This window comes from Amphibalanus amphitrite, unplaced genomic scaffold, assembly GCF_019059575.1.
Source record: "Amphibalanus amphitrite isolate SeventyFive unplaced genomic scaffold, NRLGWU_Aamphi_draft 000834F_arrow, whole genome shotgun sequence".
NCBI lineage: Eukaryota > Metazoa > Arthropoda > Thecostraca > Balanomorpha > Balanidae > Amphibalanus > Amphibalanus amphitrite.
In genome coordinates this window covers 48,639-67,324 of record NW_024882328.1, presented here as the reverse complement: position 1 = coordinate 67,324, position 18,686 = coordinate 48,639, and the positions used below count along the sequence as shown (strand labels likewise).

The following is an 18,686-nucleotide window of genomic DNA, read 5'->3' as shown; positions in this document are numbered from 1 at the left end:
TACATGAAAAATGCGATTATGTGGGTTAGGCAGCCTTTGGGGACAGCCTAGGTCACGTTTTGGTAAAGGTCAGGTCATGGTCAGGTCAAACAAGGTCAAATTTCAAAGTTGATAGTTTTGCATAAAATGGGTATCGATTCGATGCAGCTTGTCACGGGGAGTCTAATGGTGGTCTTTGTTTTGCTCTACGAGGTCTATAATTGCCAAAAATTGAGTTTGAAAATTTGTCGTCATCATTTTTGAGCAGTTTTTTGGCTATAACTTGGCCAAAAAACGAGGTATCGATCTGAAATTTGGTATGTAGATAGAAGACGGTAGGTACTATCATAGAGATCTTATATACATGTATATAAGATCTCTATGGGTACTATCACTTATATTCCGGTTTTTTCGAAACTCAAAAAACTTTTTTGATATTTTGGCTAATATATCCAAAAATGCTTTTTTGGATTTTGGGGGTCAAAACTCGAAAATTTCAAAAATCCGAGATAGCAGTTTTGTAGCCCTGTCAATTCTACATCTTTTATGTCTTGATCATTTTTCTGTATCTTCAAAGCTGTAGGCCTGACAGGTCTTCTCGCGATGGTCTTTTTTCGGTCGAAAATGACAGAACATGACGTCATTCTGACGTCATTTGTGGCCAACCTATCATAGCCTCTGGAAGAAATATTGGTGACAATGTGTAAAATTGATGTCCGGAGAGGGTCCTGAAAGTTTGGTGGCGATATCTCCAGCCGTTCAGGAGATATCGACGGAAAAGGACAGGGGGGGGGGGGCGTTTCGGCCCCCGCCCCCTACGGGGCGCGGGTTAACGTTAGACTCGCGTTTTGATTAAAGGGACCCTCCCACCTTCAAAAAAGTTTATGAATTGGCATAAAAGTGATGTCGCTCGGTTCAGAAAGAGCGAAAACGAATATCTACCAAATTTCACCGGTTTTCAAGATATTAGACTTTTACTTTTGTTTACTTTTTGGGATCTCCGCTGTTCCTAGCGACTTTATTTGGAAGCAATAGTTTGGCAGCTGAAAGTGTGGCACTTGTTGCGCGCAAAGCAGCATATACCTACCACCGCGTGCTACAAAACGTTTTAGTCAAACATTTAAAAATCGTCAGATATCTGCGCCGACGTCACACATTCACAGGGGTATTCCTATGCATTAGCCCTCTGAATCAAAATGCTGCAATTTTGAAATTCAATATTTCCGATTTAAGGCATTTCTCGATGTTGTGAGTGCCGAAACCGGTAATTGTGAGCCAGGGACCCCATTTTGGCAATCTCAACTCAAATCTAATGTTAAGGTGGGAGGGTCCCTTTAATGTTAATGGCATTGTATTCCTCTCATCGAGACGCGTCAAATGAACAATAAGTTGATCTTAAAATATCATTTAGAAAAAAACTTACCTAAGGTCAAGTTCATGCTCTTTGCATGCTCTGTCCGGAAAAAGTCATCTAGCTTATCATTAGGCCTGTGTCGTTTAGCTGAGCAGAGCTAACGTGTTATCATATCTCTAGTGTGCAATGTGCATCTATTTGAAGTTCAACAAAACTGTTGGAAATCTTTTATGGCCTGAGTCCTGAGATGACCTCAGGGGAGTAAAAGGGGCCCAGTCACGGGTGCAATTTCTCCCATTTATTGCGTCATGGTGACCTGTTAAGCGCATGTTTGATAGTGCTTAATAGCCATTTTCACGACGGCCATCTGGTACACATCTGGTGCACATTTGGTACATATTATGTGCAGATTTGGTCAAATTAGGTTCAGTGTGTCTCTTAGCAGCTATCAGCTAGGGTTGCACTAATTGCTTATATGCCTGCTTTGTCATATTATCAGAGAGTACCATCGATTTAAACACTGAAATAAATTCATAAAATGACGAAGTTTGCTGTAAAAGAGATTAGGTGCAGATTTGGTCAAATTAGGTGCATTCGCCCGTCGTGAAAACGGCTATTATGACTTCGTCCAAAAAAAGCGCAGTTCAATTTTTTCCATGGACTTATTATAACGGAAAGGTAAACGGTGCAGCCTGACCTTCCGTCACATAGATCGAAATATCGAGGCATGCTTTTTAAAGCAAATTGCTGCTCTTATCAATGGCTGGATCATGGATGTTTCAGAGCGATCGTGCAGTCGGTGTGGCTATGGAGAGGATTATAACACCTTCTGAGGCTAGGTGACTTGGAAGTTGACGTGAGAGCCGGTATTAGCTTTTTTGCGATGCTCCGTAAGGTCATGTGTTATGACTTAAGAGCCACGTTGTCGATAAACGTTCAGATGGGGAAAAATTGACATGCAATAATCTCTGATGATCTGACCCGGCATGGCCTGACCTAAAAGTGGCCGAAGTACCTTGTGCTTGACAGCTTTCGGATGTCGCTTGCCCCATGTCCTATGTGTAAACCACGAGCCGAGCTAAAGGCTGTGTTTCTAGGCCCCCTCCCCCTCTTTAATTTCATTCCCTTCCATAGCACTATTCCAGAGGTTTGTCGCACACTTTTCAAAATATTATAGATTACTATTTACCTATATTGGATGGGAATCTCATTAAATGATTTATCCCATTAATTTTCTTTAAGTTGGAGCAATTCTTGGAAAATTGTGTCAATTATGGGCTGGCACTGATGTGAACCGTTTTTGTCATGCAATGTTAACTCTCCTATGCCACAAACTGAATATATGTAGGCCGTAGGGGTTTCATTAACCCTCGCCCGCACATGCCATTTTCCCATCCTAGAACGCACATGGGGGGGGGGGGGTGGTTGCCACCAAGGGCTCCGCCACGGACTTTTGGTTGGGGGGGACGGTCTGCTCTTCGCCCATCGCCCTAGTGTCTCCTCTAAACCTAGGGTACCCCCAAATCCAGTTTTCTCATCGGATTTAGGCCACATGTTTTTCGTCATAGCCCTGATACGATGATTTTTAACTAAAAAAAAAAAAATAATAATAGAGAAATGATAGGCCATCTGACCTATGCAATATTACCCAATATTAGATTGCACCTTTATGATATTGACACATCAGACAGAAAAAAAAATTGAAAAACAAACTTCAATTTTTTAATGGTATCTGGCTCATAGTTTTGCGCTGAATCTGAATCCATTTTTAGCATTTGGCGAAGGTCGGGTCAGTTTAGGTGAGATCAACAAGTGCGTGTCCCGCCGGCTATTCAAAGAAGGTGTCAACCACCACAGACAGCTTCGTAACATGTTGCATTGGTACCAAAACTACTTCTCAATGTTCAAATGTATGCTTAATTCGACATCATTTCCAAAAAGTTTCCTATAAAAGGGGGGAGCATTCATTCTGGCCAGGGTTCATAATGTCCAGGGTACGTTATGCCCAGTGTCGAAATGGCCAGTGCCTTAAATGGGCCAGAGTTCATAATGTCCAGGGATTGCATGGTCCAAATGCGGCCAACTGGCTGCAGATAGGGTATATTCAAAGAGGCCAGGGTTCATAATGTCCAGGGCACGATGTGTCCAGTGTTCGAAATGGCCAGGGTTCATAATGTCCAGGGCACGATGTGTCCAGTGTTCAAAATGGCCAGAGTTCATAATGTCCAGGGCACGATGTGTCCAGTGTTCAAAATGGCCAGTGCCTTGAATAGGCCAGAGTTCATAGTGTCCAGGGATTACATAGTCACTGAAAGGGACGTCATTATGTAAAAAACACGGAACCAGCTCAATGCGAAGCAGTGCAGTGCCGAAGGCAATGCCTTAGGAGAGATTACAGGCAATAGTAAATCAAATATTTTTAGGTTAAGTGGTTATGTATCTGGCTTCAGGCCGAAGGCCTGAAGCCTGATGCATAACCACTTAACCTAAAAATATTTGATTTACTATTGCTTGCAATCTATTCATGCGAGAAACTATTTCCTTATCCCCGGTAGGCAAACATCATTACCTTAGGTTAGGTTAGGTTAGGTTAGGTTAGGTTAGGTTAGATTAGGTTAGGTTAGGTTAGGTTTGGTTGGGTTGGGTGGACTATGTAATCCCTGGACACTATGAACTCTGGCCCATTCAAGGCACTGGCCATTTTGAACACTGGACATATCGTGCCCTGGACATTATGAACCCTGGCCATTTCGAACACTGGACACATCGTGCCCTGGACATTATGAACCCTGGCCATTTCGAGCACTGGACACATCGTGCCCTGGACATTATGAACCCTGGTCTCTTTGAATTTACCCTATCTGCAGCCAGTTGGCCACATTTGGACCATGTAATCCCTGGACAATATGAGCACTGGCCAATTCAAGGCACTGGCCATTTCGAGCACTGGACACATCATGCCCTGGACATTATGAACCCTGGCCTAAATAATACGCACCCATAAAAGGAAACGCGGCGGGCGCGTTTCGGCGGTGGGCGCGGCGAGGCGCTGGGGCTGCCTCGCCGCGGCCACCACTCAGCGCTCCTCGCTGCTGCCGGTATCGCCCCTGCACATGAACTAATTCGGTCGGCATGTTTCCGAGCGGCAAGTGGTGCTCTGCGGTCCGAACACCGTCTCCAGCAGGCATTCCTCTCGGGCCTGACGAAGTTGGCCATGTGCCCCGATTTGCTTGGCAACTCTCTTCTTCTCCAACTGTCCCGCATGTGCGGAAACGACCTCTCTGCCGTGCTCGAGGCAGCTGCCGGACGGTCGTGCAGTCACAGGGTGACGCCATCGCGCGCCCCAGACGGACTGGCAGATAGCATCCGCTTCTTGATGAGGGACAACAGCCGAGCTTCGCGTCGCCTACTACGACTGCTGACCTGCTACGTCCCACCGGGGGCCGTAACCCCTGTGACCTAAGCTCCTTGCTGACACATGACGGTTTTGTCATTTCTGATGATTGTTTGTTATCAGCTGTCGGTAATTTGCCAATGTTTGGTGCAAAATAAATATAAATGAATAACATGCATAACTCGAAAAAGTGAACCAAAGTCATCTAACGGTAATGACCTTGACCTGATATTCACGTGACCTTGACACGTACCATCATGCATGTATCTACCGTCATTTCGCATGTTGGCTCGGTTTTATGACATAACAAGTCTGGAAACGTATAGATAATGTGCGCTAACATACACCGAATCGGTGTTTCCGCCTGACATGGTCTGGAAAAATAGGCCAGAGGCCCAAAAGTCATGGTCCATGGGGGTTAGGATCACGAAATTTTCAGAGGATGTGTAAAAATCCCGGGAAATATAATAGTTTCGTGACGATAAACCACTTTTTACGCGAGTTACTTGCGAAGAACTGAGGGGTGGGTCAATCCGACCCACCACAAGAACGAGGGTTAACCTGTCAAACACTGGAAACAAACAGCTTCTCTCATCCTACAGTTCTGCGATATTCTTATTTGACCGATGGAAGTTTCAAGAACGAACGCTTTTACCCGAAAGAATAATCTCCGTATTGAGCGTTTAATTGATTGAGAGATCCTTATCTGATATACCTACTGGATTACCTGCTGGATATACCTACTGGATTCATCATCGGAATGGAACGTGTGATTGCGAACATTCGTCAGTAGACTCACGTTGATATACCTAACGCGAAAACGCCTGTCGATATGGTCTGCTAAAAAACTGAAATCCGTGGCCCCCATAACAGAAAAAGACTAAAAGCACAGCGACAATATAGTTATCGACGACAGTTTTTTCTTCGGAGATTTTTTGCACCTATGTTCTGTATTCGGTGCCAGGAACAAGAGTCGATTTATCTACCAGCGGGAGAGCCGATTATTGGGGGGGACAAAAGATAGTATATCCCACCCAACATTTTGGTTGGGGGGGACATGTCCCACCCGTCCCCCCCGGTGGCGGAGCCCTTGGTTGCCACCCCCCCCCCGCGCCATTTCGTTCCTGTTGGAGATAGAGCTTAGCAGTAAAGACCAAAAAGATTCTTTGGGAAGAGACGAATCCAATGATACCCAGTTTTACCTTCTCAGGTCAGTCATTGACCTTCCAGGTCAGGTCAAACTAAAAAATGTTGCTGTTTTGGGTCACCGTTGGATATCAAGTGCGCTGCTTATCAAATACCGATGACGATGCTGTTTTCTGGTGCCAAGCCAGCTAGAACCTCTTTGTCACACTATCCGACCAGAATTTTGCTGCTGAGGTCATTTCAGGTCAAGTTAGGTCAAGGTCAATTATATGTGTTTGTATGTCTGTGTGTGTCTGTGTGTATACTGATGTGTGCACCGATTGTTTTTGGGTCCATATCACATGAAATCATGATCTGAGAAGCTTTTACCAAAAATGCAGTCAAAAAACTTCACAAAAAGTAAATTCAGCTTGCCTAAAACGCAATTATCTTAGATGACCTAGGTTGACCTTGACCCTGACCTTGACCCCTGTACATCGTCGAACAACATGTTCCATGATAGGTGGGAGGTAAGACTGGCAAAAAAGGCCGAAATCAGGGTGTCAAAAGCTCACAAGGCCCATGGCAAACGCAAGATGTTGAGAATTGGCCATTTGGGTCATGACATGACCTGAAAAACAAGGTCATATCTCCGAAACCAAAAATCACAGAAACTTGAAATTTTTAGTGGACATCAAGAAAGGATAGACGAGCAGCTATACGAAAAATCAGCCTTCTAGCTCTAAAAATGTTGAGTGCAGAGCAGAAAGACTGCCTGGGGGGGGGGGGGTGGCAACCACCCCCCCCCCCCCCCATGTGCGGGCGAGGGTTAAACGCTAGCCGTGACTCCCCTCTGTGCTGTTCCAAGCTATGCTGGCTGGGACCCGGCGGCGCACCGATGTCAGGGGCTCGAGCTGACCCGGGCGCCCGCCGGCCGGCCGGCCTGCGCACCCAGCTGCTCGGCTAAAATCAATAGCTTCCATGAGTGCGCGCCTCCTTGGCTGCGGCCGGTGCCGCCAGCAGTATTATAGGTCCAGGGCCGGGACTGAGCCCGGGATTCGCCTCCTCCCGGACCGCGCCGCGAGAAAGTTATGGGTCCTGGCCCCGTTCAATGTGCATCGCAATAAAAAGGAATAGAATGCAATCAGGCATTTGGTCCGTTTCTTCAAAGAGGTGATATATAAACAAAAAAGAAAAATGCATCAAAGTCACTGGAGCCACAAAGGACATATTTTTAGAGCTTTGACGTTTTCTAGCTAAGGACGTGAGCCACAGCTTGGCATTCTTGGACTGTGAGCTCATTAACTGCTTTAGATAGGAGCATACAGCACAACAAGAAATCAGATATTACATAAAAATATTTCCCAAAGCTGTTTAAGAGGTGACCAGGTTCATCCTAACAAGCTGCAAGAAGTCCTTTTTACCATCTCTCAAATTGACTTCGCTTTGTTACTGATTTTAGGTCTTTGTCTCACTGACGTCATAAATGGTCATTTTCACGTTCACTCGGTTATATTTATGTTCCTCCGAGGCATGAAATAACCCATGGAGCCGGAGCTGCCGGCCGCCCTTATGACTGCACATCATGGTAGTGCTTCGCTTTATTTCTCCGCTCACACGTCAGTGAAGCGGTGGCCCTGCGGCACAGCATAGCTGCCAGGGCCGTGCAGCAGTAGGTATAGGGCCGGGTGTCGACAGCCCGGCCAGTCAAGTCGTCAGCGCAATTAACCCTCGCCCTGGCAGGGGGGGGGGTCGATGCGACCCCCCCCTAAGGTTTTTCGAAGATAGCGTAAAAACGGCGGCGCGCAGCGCCGCCAAATTTGGCACAGCCTATGGGGCAACCTTTTTACATATGACCTGAAAATTTCAGGTCCGGGTGACCTTGGGTCAGGTAACCAGGTCAGAAAAACCGGTACAAGGTCATGGTCAATTTTCAATTTTCTTTTTGCACCTGTCCAGCTCACAGTTTTGGACTGATTTCCTTCAAACTTTCAGGGTGTGCTAAGTTCACTGAGTTGTATAACATATAGTTCGGGTTTTTTGAGGTCACTGACCTGAGGTCAGTTAGAGGTCATTACGTCGTAATGTTAAGCCTATGGGAAAATACTAAATTCGGAAAATACTGGAGATATCCGCTTCGTTCTATCACTTTTGTGCTTTGAAACCACAGTACTTAACAGCAGGTCACTTGGTGCTTCTTTGTTTGGTGTACTTATCCATGGGTCAGGTCAAATGAGGTCAACTGAGGTCAAATGACGTTTTTGCCAATAACTTGGCACATAATGACGCTAGAGCTTAAAAAATGGTGTCATTGTGTTCCTGGTGATCAGCCGAATCGAATGATATGCGATATGATGCAATTTGGTTAACTTGAACTTAATTGATTAATTAAAGTTTACTTAAAAATTAAGAAAAACTTTAAGTACACTTAAGCAAGCTAAAAAGTATATCATTCGACGCGCCTTGACGTGCTGAGTTCACTGGTGCTTTTCTTTTTGCTCTATCTTAATTAGATCAAAAGTTATAAGCGAAAAACTTTTGACCTGTTTTTAGCGAAATTTTTACATTTATACCCCCCAAAACCCCCCTAAATATTGACCTAGAGCAACCAAATTTGCACAGGGGCGAGAACTCCGGGGGGCCCACCTACCTACCAAATTTGGTGTTTCTAGGTGCCATAGGAGCCAATCGCGAGGGGGGGGGTCGCATCGACCCCCCCCCCCTGCCAGGCCGTGTTATGAAAAATGCCCTGCCAGGGCGAGGGTTAAGATTATTATTTATTTGCATACTTGTTTGTTAGCATATGTACATGCATAATGGCTGCATTATGTATGTGCAAATGATAAACAAGTATTAACGCCCAAATAACATTTCCCGTCAAAAAGTACCTATACCTATCATTCAACGCGGCACAGCACTCGCTCGCACATGGGGGGAGGGGCAACCCCCAGGTAGTTTTTTTCTGCTCTGCACTAAACATTTTCAAAGCTAGAAGCCTGATTTTTCGTATAGCTGCTTCTCTATCCTTTTTAGCGTCCACTGCAAATTCCAAGTTTCTGTGGTTTTTGGTTTTGGTTTATAGGACCTTGTTTTTCAGGTCATGTCATGACCCAAATGACCAAAACTCAATATCTTGCGTTGGCTATGGCCTATGGGTCTTGTGAGCTTTTGACACCTTGATTTCGGTATGTTTTTGCTAGGCTTACATCCCACCTATCATGGAACATGTTATTCGACGATGTGCAGATGTCAGGGTCAGGGTCAAAGTCAACCTGTCTTAAGTCATCTAAAAACATTGCATTTTAGGCTTGCTGAATTTACTTTTCGTGAAGTTTTTTTGACTGCATTTTTGATAAATTCTCATATCATGATCTCATGTAATAGGGACACACAAACCAATCAGTGCACACATCAGTATACACACGGACACACACAGGCATACAAACACATATCATTGACCTTGACCTAGCTTGACCTGAAATGACCTCAGCCGGTAAAAACCTAGTCGGATAGTGTGACAAAGAGCTGTTCTAGTAAGCTTGGCACCACAAACGGCAGCGCCATCGGTAAATGATGGGCACCGCACGATATTCCAACGCTGCAGCCGCAAAAAGCAGCTTTTTAGATTGACCTGACCTGGAAGGTTAATGGTTGATCTAATGAGGTAAAATTGGGTACCATTGGATTCGTCTCTTCCAAAAAAAAGTTGGTCTTTACTGAAAAGCTCTACCTCCAACAGGCACGAAATGGCGTGGGGGTGGCACCCCCCCCCCCCCCCATGTGCGTTCTAGGATGGGAAAATGACATGTGCGGGCGAGGATTAAGAATACGATGGTGCCAAATATGCTATGTGATTCTGCAACAATTTTGACGATATTGTTTTAAAAAGTGAGCTGAGAGCTCCTTCCCTCAGGTCTTTGATCTCACCTCAAAGGTCACCAAATGGCCCGATGCCTTATGTAAAATCGGAAGCAAGATGCTGCATTTCGTAAATATGCATACGCCCACTCTTCTGCAAAGCTCTAAGCGCAGTTTAGGTCAGGCGAGGGCAAATCATGAAAATAACTATAACTATAGGTCCAACAAAAAAAGAAACTAAAGCGGCATGTGTAAAGGCATACTAAATACCAACTACCAAGCAGTTATTTCATAATATTTGTGTACGGCGCCTCACAGGCTGGGTATTCTGGCAGTCCCATTGATGTACTTTCAAATAGATACCTAATCATTTTTTTTTTTTAGATTGTGAACAAAATCCTCCTAAGATGTTTAATGTCAATGCCTACAGCTGCAAATATAAATCTCACAAAAGCAACCCGAGCGTCACCCGTTACCCGGGTGACGGACACCCGAGCGACTCTATCCGTCAGATCAGAACAGACGGAGCTAAAGAGCATTATAGGGAAATATAGATAAGGAATAGAATAAAGATGCTAGTAACCAAAGTTGTGCAGATAAATAGCTTAAATAGTTGTTGGCGGTAGCCGGTAACAATGCGTAATGCGGCGGCGTAATGCGGCTGACTCGTGGCACCGAACCCTTTACGCACTGAACGGCTTTACTACTGCGCGGTCACAGCGCCCGGTCTGAACCGCATGGCGTGCGCCGCGATCATCGGAGGCCGGCGGCCGATCGACCTGAGCCAGCCACGGTCCACTGTGGCCGCCGCAGTGGGCAGCCCCGCGACATAATCACACACCCCCTCATCAGCCTGCCGTTGGGGTAGTGTTACACCGGCCCGCCTCCTCTCCGGGGAGCAGCCGTTCATCTGTCCAGACGGCCGGCGGAGCGTCCAGAAACACGCGCACCTTTCTATACCTCATCTGCCGACTGATTAGACTGCAGGCAATCGGCGACAACAGGATACCAGATATAGTCTCATTGCGTGTCGCTTTGTCTGAGGGAGCCGCCGCCCGCCATTCGTTTGCTGCCCAGAATCAGCGATGTAGCAGGCAGGTCGAGATAATGACGGCATAGAGCCGCGCAAGACGCAACGCAGAATCGGGGAACACCGTGCCAGGCTTAGGTACGAATCAGGATCGTTTCGGACAAAAATGAAAGACGGTATCATATTCAATGGGAAATCAGAGCCGAAGAGTAATGATCGTAGTAGGTAGGTAAAATCCTATAATTTATTTATTAATCATAATTAATTATAGAGGGTCTTTCCTCTGAAATTGCTTTCTTTTTCTGCCGTTGCTTCATCATCCGTTCCAGCAAATAGTCAGTCGATAACGAAACTATTACATATCACTATTAGGAGCATTGGCAACTTTGTGTGGTAGATAGTAATCTTAATCGGTTACTCATATGTGTCAACTGTTATAAATTATCTTAACGGTATTGATTGAACTTCCGCCTGCAGTACCTATGGCAACAAAAAGCAAATGCTTGACTTTATACAGCATACAATCCTCATGCTTATTGCTGTTACACTGGGCCTAAACTTGGGCTTATGATGGGCGGGCACAGCTTTAGATGTGAAGCACTTCTATTGAAATGCGATCGATTTGAAACATATGAGAATTGTTTTGCAGTGTTTCTAAGCCTGCCGCATATTTTATTGTGGACTCCACCTAGATCAGGTAACCAGCCATTAGTTTTTGTCGTGAAGCTTATGTGATTGTTGTTTTGATCTAGCCCTCGCTATCAGTTCTTTAAGAGTTAGGAGATGTTAGCTTTTTTTAGCTGTTGCGTTAGGTGTCTCAAGATCTGACCTTAAGGTCAACGGTCAACCGTTCTGGGTCAACCATTAAATCCAGAGTCAAAGGTCAGCCATTTAACCTAAGATCAGTTGTCAAGTATTTGTTCAAGGATCGACTATGTTGGCTGCATGATACCTATTTTTGATATGAGATCCAATGAGAGCGCATGCATCTCAGCCTGCAGAGTGCAGTTTGCTTTAAAATCCACGATGCACTGTGACGACAGATTTAACTTTTTGATCCACCGTGACATGTTAAATATTTTCGAGGTCATTTTTAAGCAGATGAATTATACGGACGAACATTGGGTGGACATTTTAGGGACCCTGGACGGATATTTGAAAGGAGTTTTTACTTGCAATATTGCATATTCATTGGATAAATATTGGATAGGTATATCCAGTACGTTTCCAATGGATATCTATAGACATTGGAAATGAATGATTCATTAAATTTTACCCACACTGGACAGTGGACACAATTGCTCCCACATGGGGCAGGCCTTGACAATGGAAATTGGACGGGTTTGTGCGTTTATTGAACTAACATTAAAATTACACGTTGTACCTACATATCATCAAACGAATAACGATACCTATCGGGCAGCCTTTGAGCGAACATTCAAGATTTATCAGGTGGCCAGCCCATAGGAAAGAGCTTGGACGGAAGACTTGGAGTCGTTGAACATTTCTATTGAACGGGCATTGAATGGGCATTGGGCAGAGTATTAGACGGATTTTGGACGGGCATTGGAGACACTTTGGACGGTCATTGGACAGGCTCTAAATGAGCATTACAAGGACAAGGAGACACATTGGACGGCCATTTGACGGGCTTTGAGTGGACATTGCATTACCAATTGGTGTTCATTGGACGGACATGAAGGAGCTATTAGACGAACATCTGAGGAACATCAGGCGGACGATGTTTGTCGCTGGCACCTGCCCCCTCCCCTGGTCGCTGGGGGAGGTCGGGCGGGGTGTGCCGCGGCGCCTGCCAGGAGCGGCTGGTACCCGTGCGACATCGTCTGTCCACTCCAGCCTCCGCCGTGCCGCCTCCTGCCGGCCATGTTGGACGGATCGTGTTACCTGGCGCCGCCGACGGGGCCGGCCTTGTATGGTGCGGCCGGGCACCACCTGAGCTGGCGACGGGCGGGGCCAGCCGCCAGGGGGCGGGCCTCGGCCGGTGACGTCACCAGGGCGCAGTCGGACCCGCGGCGGAGCTCGGGGCCGGGAGCTGTGGAAAGCTGCCGCCCGGGGGCCAACTCAAGGGAGATGTTGCGGTCCCGTGAAATGTGTAGTTCCGTGATGCATAGCTAACCATAATTTTCTTATCAAAAGTGGTGCACATCACACAAGCATAGCTGGTCCGGATGACCCAAGGGCTTGATTACAGCAACCGCTTAGTGCACCGCTGACCGCACCTTGGTGATATATGTAGAAGTGACGTTAAAGGGACCCTCCCACCTTCAAAAAAGTTAATGAATTGGCATGAAAGTGATGTCCCTTGGTTCAGAAAGAGCGAAAACGAATATCTACCAAATTTCACCGAAAAATATTCACTGGTTTTCAAGATATTAGGCTTTTACTTTTGTTTACTTTTTGGGATCTCCCCTGTTACTAGCGACTAATAGGAAGCAATAATTTGGCAGCCCTAAAGTACGGCAGACGTTGCGCGCAAAGCAGCGTATACCACCACGTGTTAACGATGGTTTTAGTCTAAGATTTAAAAATCGTTAGATCTCCGCTGACGTCACAAATTCTAAGGGGGCATTCCAATGGATTAGCCCCTTAGAATCCGAAAACTGCAAGTTTGAAATTCCATATCTTCGAATTAAAGCATTTTTCGATGTTGTGAGTGTCCAAACCGGTATTTGCAGGTCATGGCCACCAATTTGGCTATCTCAACTCAAAACTAATGTTAAGGTGGGAGGGTCCCTTTAATGCTGGCCATTGCCTCCCGAGGGCACATAGCTACATAGACATCGGTGGAGTACAGCTATCGGCCGACCGACGATATCACTCTAGATGGCCTGAAGACCGAAAATATAATAATCTCCAACGATACGTCACTTGCACTCATTTGGGATTTAAGAGACAATGTATTTTATTGTACATTTATGCGACATTACAATTTACTGTGTGTTAGTATCCTCGAGCATAGACCTCGGTATAGACCGTATAGTCAGTATAGAGACAGACCGACATAGACCGGGCATACAAAGGTCTATGCCAGTCGAGCTATTTTTTAGGCGAACGAAAAAATAGATAATAGATATGTTATTTGTATGTTATGCATGGTGTCGGTCACTGGTCAGACTATTTTACGTGAACGTTTCTAATTCCCATAAAGTTCAATGGAAGACATTGCAATTTCCCGTCTTACGAGGAATAGGCACTAAACTACTTGGAGAGAAACGTGTTGTTGCAAGGCCTTTATTAGACATCAATGTGAATTAGCACAAAGGTGGAGCACAAATATGGTGAATGGGGTCATGTGACGTCTGAGGTGAGGTGACGAGAGGCCAGCTTTTCGGCAAGCGAGGCTGGCTCAAATCAGGTCATGTGACTAGACTTCTATCTACGCAATGCAAGAGCTACAATAGAGGCAGCACAGTCTCAGTTCTTCTCGCGGCATTTTAGCCCATCTTCCTCACGAACAATTCCATCACTGGTTAAAAATGCATATACCTAATAAAATGAAAAAGAAGCAAAGTTATACAAAGACCCTGTGTCACGTCTGAGAGCTGTGCCCAGGACTATCTGTATGTACGGATCGGGTCAGCGTGGCGGTGGCCAACCGACGCCCGCACCACGCGGCACGCGCTACAGGTTGCTGCTCTCCTGTTGGTGGCCTTCTGTTGGCGTCTGCTGCGCTGCTCGGGCGTCCCCAAGCCAATGGGGACCGGTCGGTGAGCTGGGGAGTTCAGACGACTACTGACATTTACAGGTGGGTGATGAGCGACGGCAGTCAGGGATGGCGAACACTACCACCAGACTGCATGGCTATCACACTGAAAACAAATCGACACAGTGAGGGCATGTTCTGTACTGGTAACACATCAGTCATGTGTTAATCGCACCCAAAACACAATAATGCTGAGTATTTTCACGCTTGGCGGGACCTTCGACACGTTTGATAACACATAAAACAGAAAAATGACACAGTTTTCTCGTGCCAAGCACGCTGGACGAATGTAATGCATCAGTGTATCGAAATCATGTGTTGTCGGGGATGGTAGACGTGTACCCTTGCACAAATACACCGTGTCATCCACCAGTGAGCGACCTCTGAACCTTAACTTCAGATGGGGATAATAGAGGGCGTTTTTCGAGCACCGACTTTTATGCTGGGTTTTTGTAAAAATTTCCCAAAGTGTTTTGAAAAAGGTCAAAATGCACAATACAGCCGAGGGAGTCGATACATGATAAATTGTTTAGAGCAATATGCGCTGATTACATCAAGGGCAAGCTGAAGCATAGCTAATTAACGTCTGCTTGGAGGAAGAAACTCCTCAGTCTATATAGGATATATTTGAAAAATCGGTGGCCGTAATTTTATCCCGGATGACTGGACAACATTATTGTACAGTAGTCCTCCAATTTGGGGCATCGTCACTTGGCGCTCTGATTGAGCCGTCCACGTGACGCGTTCACCCTTCGGCTCTGAAGTGGCCGACCGGACGCAACTTCAGCTCGTGTATGGGTCGGCCGGCCGCGTGCTCAGCCCTGACCGCACCCGAGCGTCCGATTCCACGGATTCCACTCGGGGCCCGGCTTTGGCAGTCAGCCTGTTCAGCCCAAGCCAAAGTCCCTTCAACTGCGCCCCGGCAACAAACTACATAATCACCACGTGTTTCCTTCTTTCACTTGCGATTTGTGTTAAATTTAGTAACACATTTACCTTTTATTCTGCAAATGTATTCACACAAGCCTTATGTGTTGAAGACACAATGATATTGTGTTTAAGGACACAACACGACTGGGTTAACACATTTGTAAATTGACACGTCTGCGACGGGTCAAAAAATGCATGATGCAGGGTACACAAGAAAGCCTAGTTAACACGCTCTGCCTGTGCGTTTTTAGTCGTTTTTTGTGTCATTTTGTTTTCAGTGCAGGTGCGGGCAGCCACCGTCATATTCTCTGACGCGTTCACCGTCACAGCCCAACGTCACAGCCACCTTTCAACTGATTGGGCACTTACCGTCACATTCAGTGTCACCACCGGCCCATAGCCACCGTCACAGCTCACAGCCACAGCCCATCGTCACACCCTGTCACAGCCATGACCGTCGAACTCCTGATGCACTCACAGTCACATTCGCCGTCACGTTCAAAGACGCATTCATCATTGTGTGGCTCGCTAACACACTTAGCGTCAACCCACTGGGATATTTGCTGATAGCTGTAAATAACTCACCGGGATATTCGCTGGCACTCTCCGTCCGATCTGTTGTCACACTTACCAGCACTACCGTCTCACCGAGAGATAGCAGGCACATCAAGATATTCACCAGGATATTTAGCAGGACATTCACCGGGTTATTTGCAATCACACTACATTTACCAGCGCACTTTCCGTGATATTCACTGTCATAACTCCTGTCACACCATTAATTACACTCACTGTCACACTCACCGGGATATTTACTGTCACAACCTGCTAGCCCTGGGGCTACTACCAACACCATCATCCTCGCACTCAACTTAACATCATGCACTACCACGGTCACCTTTCATACTTTCCACATAAATCCCTTACCACTGTCACTACTGCCGCTCACTATTTGGATACAAATCCTTGCCACTGTCGCTGTCACAGTTCACATTTATCCGTATAAATCCTTGCCACTGTCACTGTCACTGTTAAATTTTCCCATATAAATCCCTTTCCCCAATCACTGTCACCTGTCACGTCACGCTCGTCGGACAGCGTCTGTCATTATGACAGTGACCGCCGCGATCAGGGCGGTCCGCGGGTCCGGTGTTCTCCGCTCACAGTCCCGAAGGACCGCACCTGCCGCCCGCGGACCGGCCGCGCTCAGACTAACATCACCTCAGCCTCGGCCGCCTCGCGAAAATAGGCCCCCAGCGCACATCTTTTCTTAGTTCTTGGGTTAAATTCAAACATTGCTCTCGAAATACTCTGGAAGTCGAAATATAGCCTGGATGTTTGGCAGCGGCTGTGCGGTAGTGGCCGCCCTGGGAGCCCGTTTTATTTAGAGCCGTCGACAAGCCGCTATAATTACTGCGCGGATCGGCGGCGGAGGGCATCGGTTCAGCGTTGTGCGGGACAGGGCACGGCGGTGGAGCACGGCCGGCAGCACGGCGGCGCGTGGAGTACGGCGGCGCGGCTGCGCGACTACCGACCGAGGGACGGCCAGCGAACGGTGGTGGGATGTTCGAGCGCACGCCGCGGTCGAATCGAATTTTAAAGTCACGCCGCGGTGTGACTTTAAAATTAGAAATCATATATGTATAACAAAATACGAAACATTTATGTTATAAAACGTTGTTAACTAAGAATGGCAAAAAGGACAAGCAAGTTTAAAAAGATGTACTTATATGGAACCTAAAAGAAAAAAAATCCAGCATTTGGAAAACTCGTAGCCTCGCAACTCAAATGCGATAAGTCAAGAAAAAAAAAATTGATGCGTCACCGCGTGGAGGATGCGTTTTTTGTTTATTCATCTCAATACGCTGAACTGTTTTCTCTTGCCACTCCCATTATTGATGTGCTTCTGAAAACTACGCAATAAGCACTGATATGGTGACGCGTAAAACCTTTCTTTCACGCCTTTACCGATTATATGAAGCCGGCATCAGCTCGATGTTCAGAGTCTCAGAATAGCTGTAAAGTTTCCCAGACGTTTCGTACAATGATCCTGATTGATCCCAAGCCACCTGATCGGCTGGAAACTGCGACCGATTTAAACCCCGACCGTCTAAACCCTTCGTCGGAGGGCTGCACCGATTCGCGTGGTTCCGGACCTCAGGTGTGCGCGGCTGGCCGGTGTCGGCGCCGACGGCTCAGCCCGCCGCGTCGGGTCGGGTCGGCCGGTGACCTTGGTGGCTGCTGCAGCGGCGGGGCAGCGGCCTCCCGGCCCGCTGGGTCGATATACCGGCGCTGACGTCAGGCCAGTCCAGGGCAGAGCCGAGGGCGCACTCGGCGACCAGTCCTATAACAGGCTGCCCAACTCTTAGACGGCCCTGCTGGACACGAGAGCCCAAAGAGAGCGCCCAAATGGGCACTTTCTAGACCATAGGAGCTAGCAAAAAATCATTGATACCAGCACAGAAACAGCCACAGGTCTGCGATAAATGTCAAGAAAACTATACCTAATTACCCGGTATGGTTCACTCGTGAGTTCCCCGGAATGCGAAAGACAGTGGTGAGTTTGACCCCTCCAAGCCAAGATGCTTGCCACAAAATGTTGTAACAGGGACTCTTGTGCTGTCCGAGGGTCAAGATTGGGTGAAAACACATAAATGTGAGAACGTACCTAAATGCTCGAAATTTGCCCTTACTTCACCAAACAACATTCCTGTTCTCACTCTCCGAAAGCTTAGCGTATTGCTCATGTACTCCAGGGATGAATGAGTTGCATTTGCATGGTGTGATGATGAAAATTTGGTGCCAAAGAAAAGAAAAAACGAGCCACAGATGAGCTAAGAAGTTGATTGACCTCTTCGGGCTCTTGGAGTGCCGTATTTTCGATCATTCGAGATAATGCTACAAATCGTCGCAACTTACAGGTGCTAGCCGTCTCTCCAGCTAGGTACTGCTACCTTCAGCTGAGGTAATTGTTTTCTGTATAGGCTATGTGGCGTATAGTTGTCAAGTAGAGGTAGAGCAATGAAGTCTGCCATTTTGAGACATTCTAAAAGGTGATGAATGAAGGCCTGAAGGAATTATAAACGGCAGCGCAATGCCTATATGATATACATATAGCCATTTTGACTATTCGTTCCTGACAAGCTCAGATCCGTCTGTGGACACTGATTTCGTTGACACTTTTGCACTTTGATTACAATTTACTAAACCCACATCACGGAGCCATTACTCAACTGTGAATCTCAGTTGTGTCATATCATGGATGCCCGCCATCGACAAACAAAAACAGCCC

At 46.6% G+C, this 18,686-nt stretch overlaps 1 long non-coding RNA gene across 1 annotated transcript; it reads right to left on the bottom strand.

Moving 5' to 3' along the window:
* Positions 1-13,978: 13,978 nt before the first annotated feature.
* LOC122366850 lies at positions 13,979-16,596 on the bottom strand. Its single transcript, XR_006253959.1, has 2 exons — positions 16,322-16,596; positions 13,979-14,570 (listed from the first exon to the last, which is right to left on the bottom strand). It is a non-coding gene; the product is annotated as an uncharacterized LOC122366850 (long non-coding RNA).
* Positions 16,597-18,686: the final 2,090 nt, after the last annotated feature.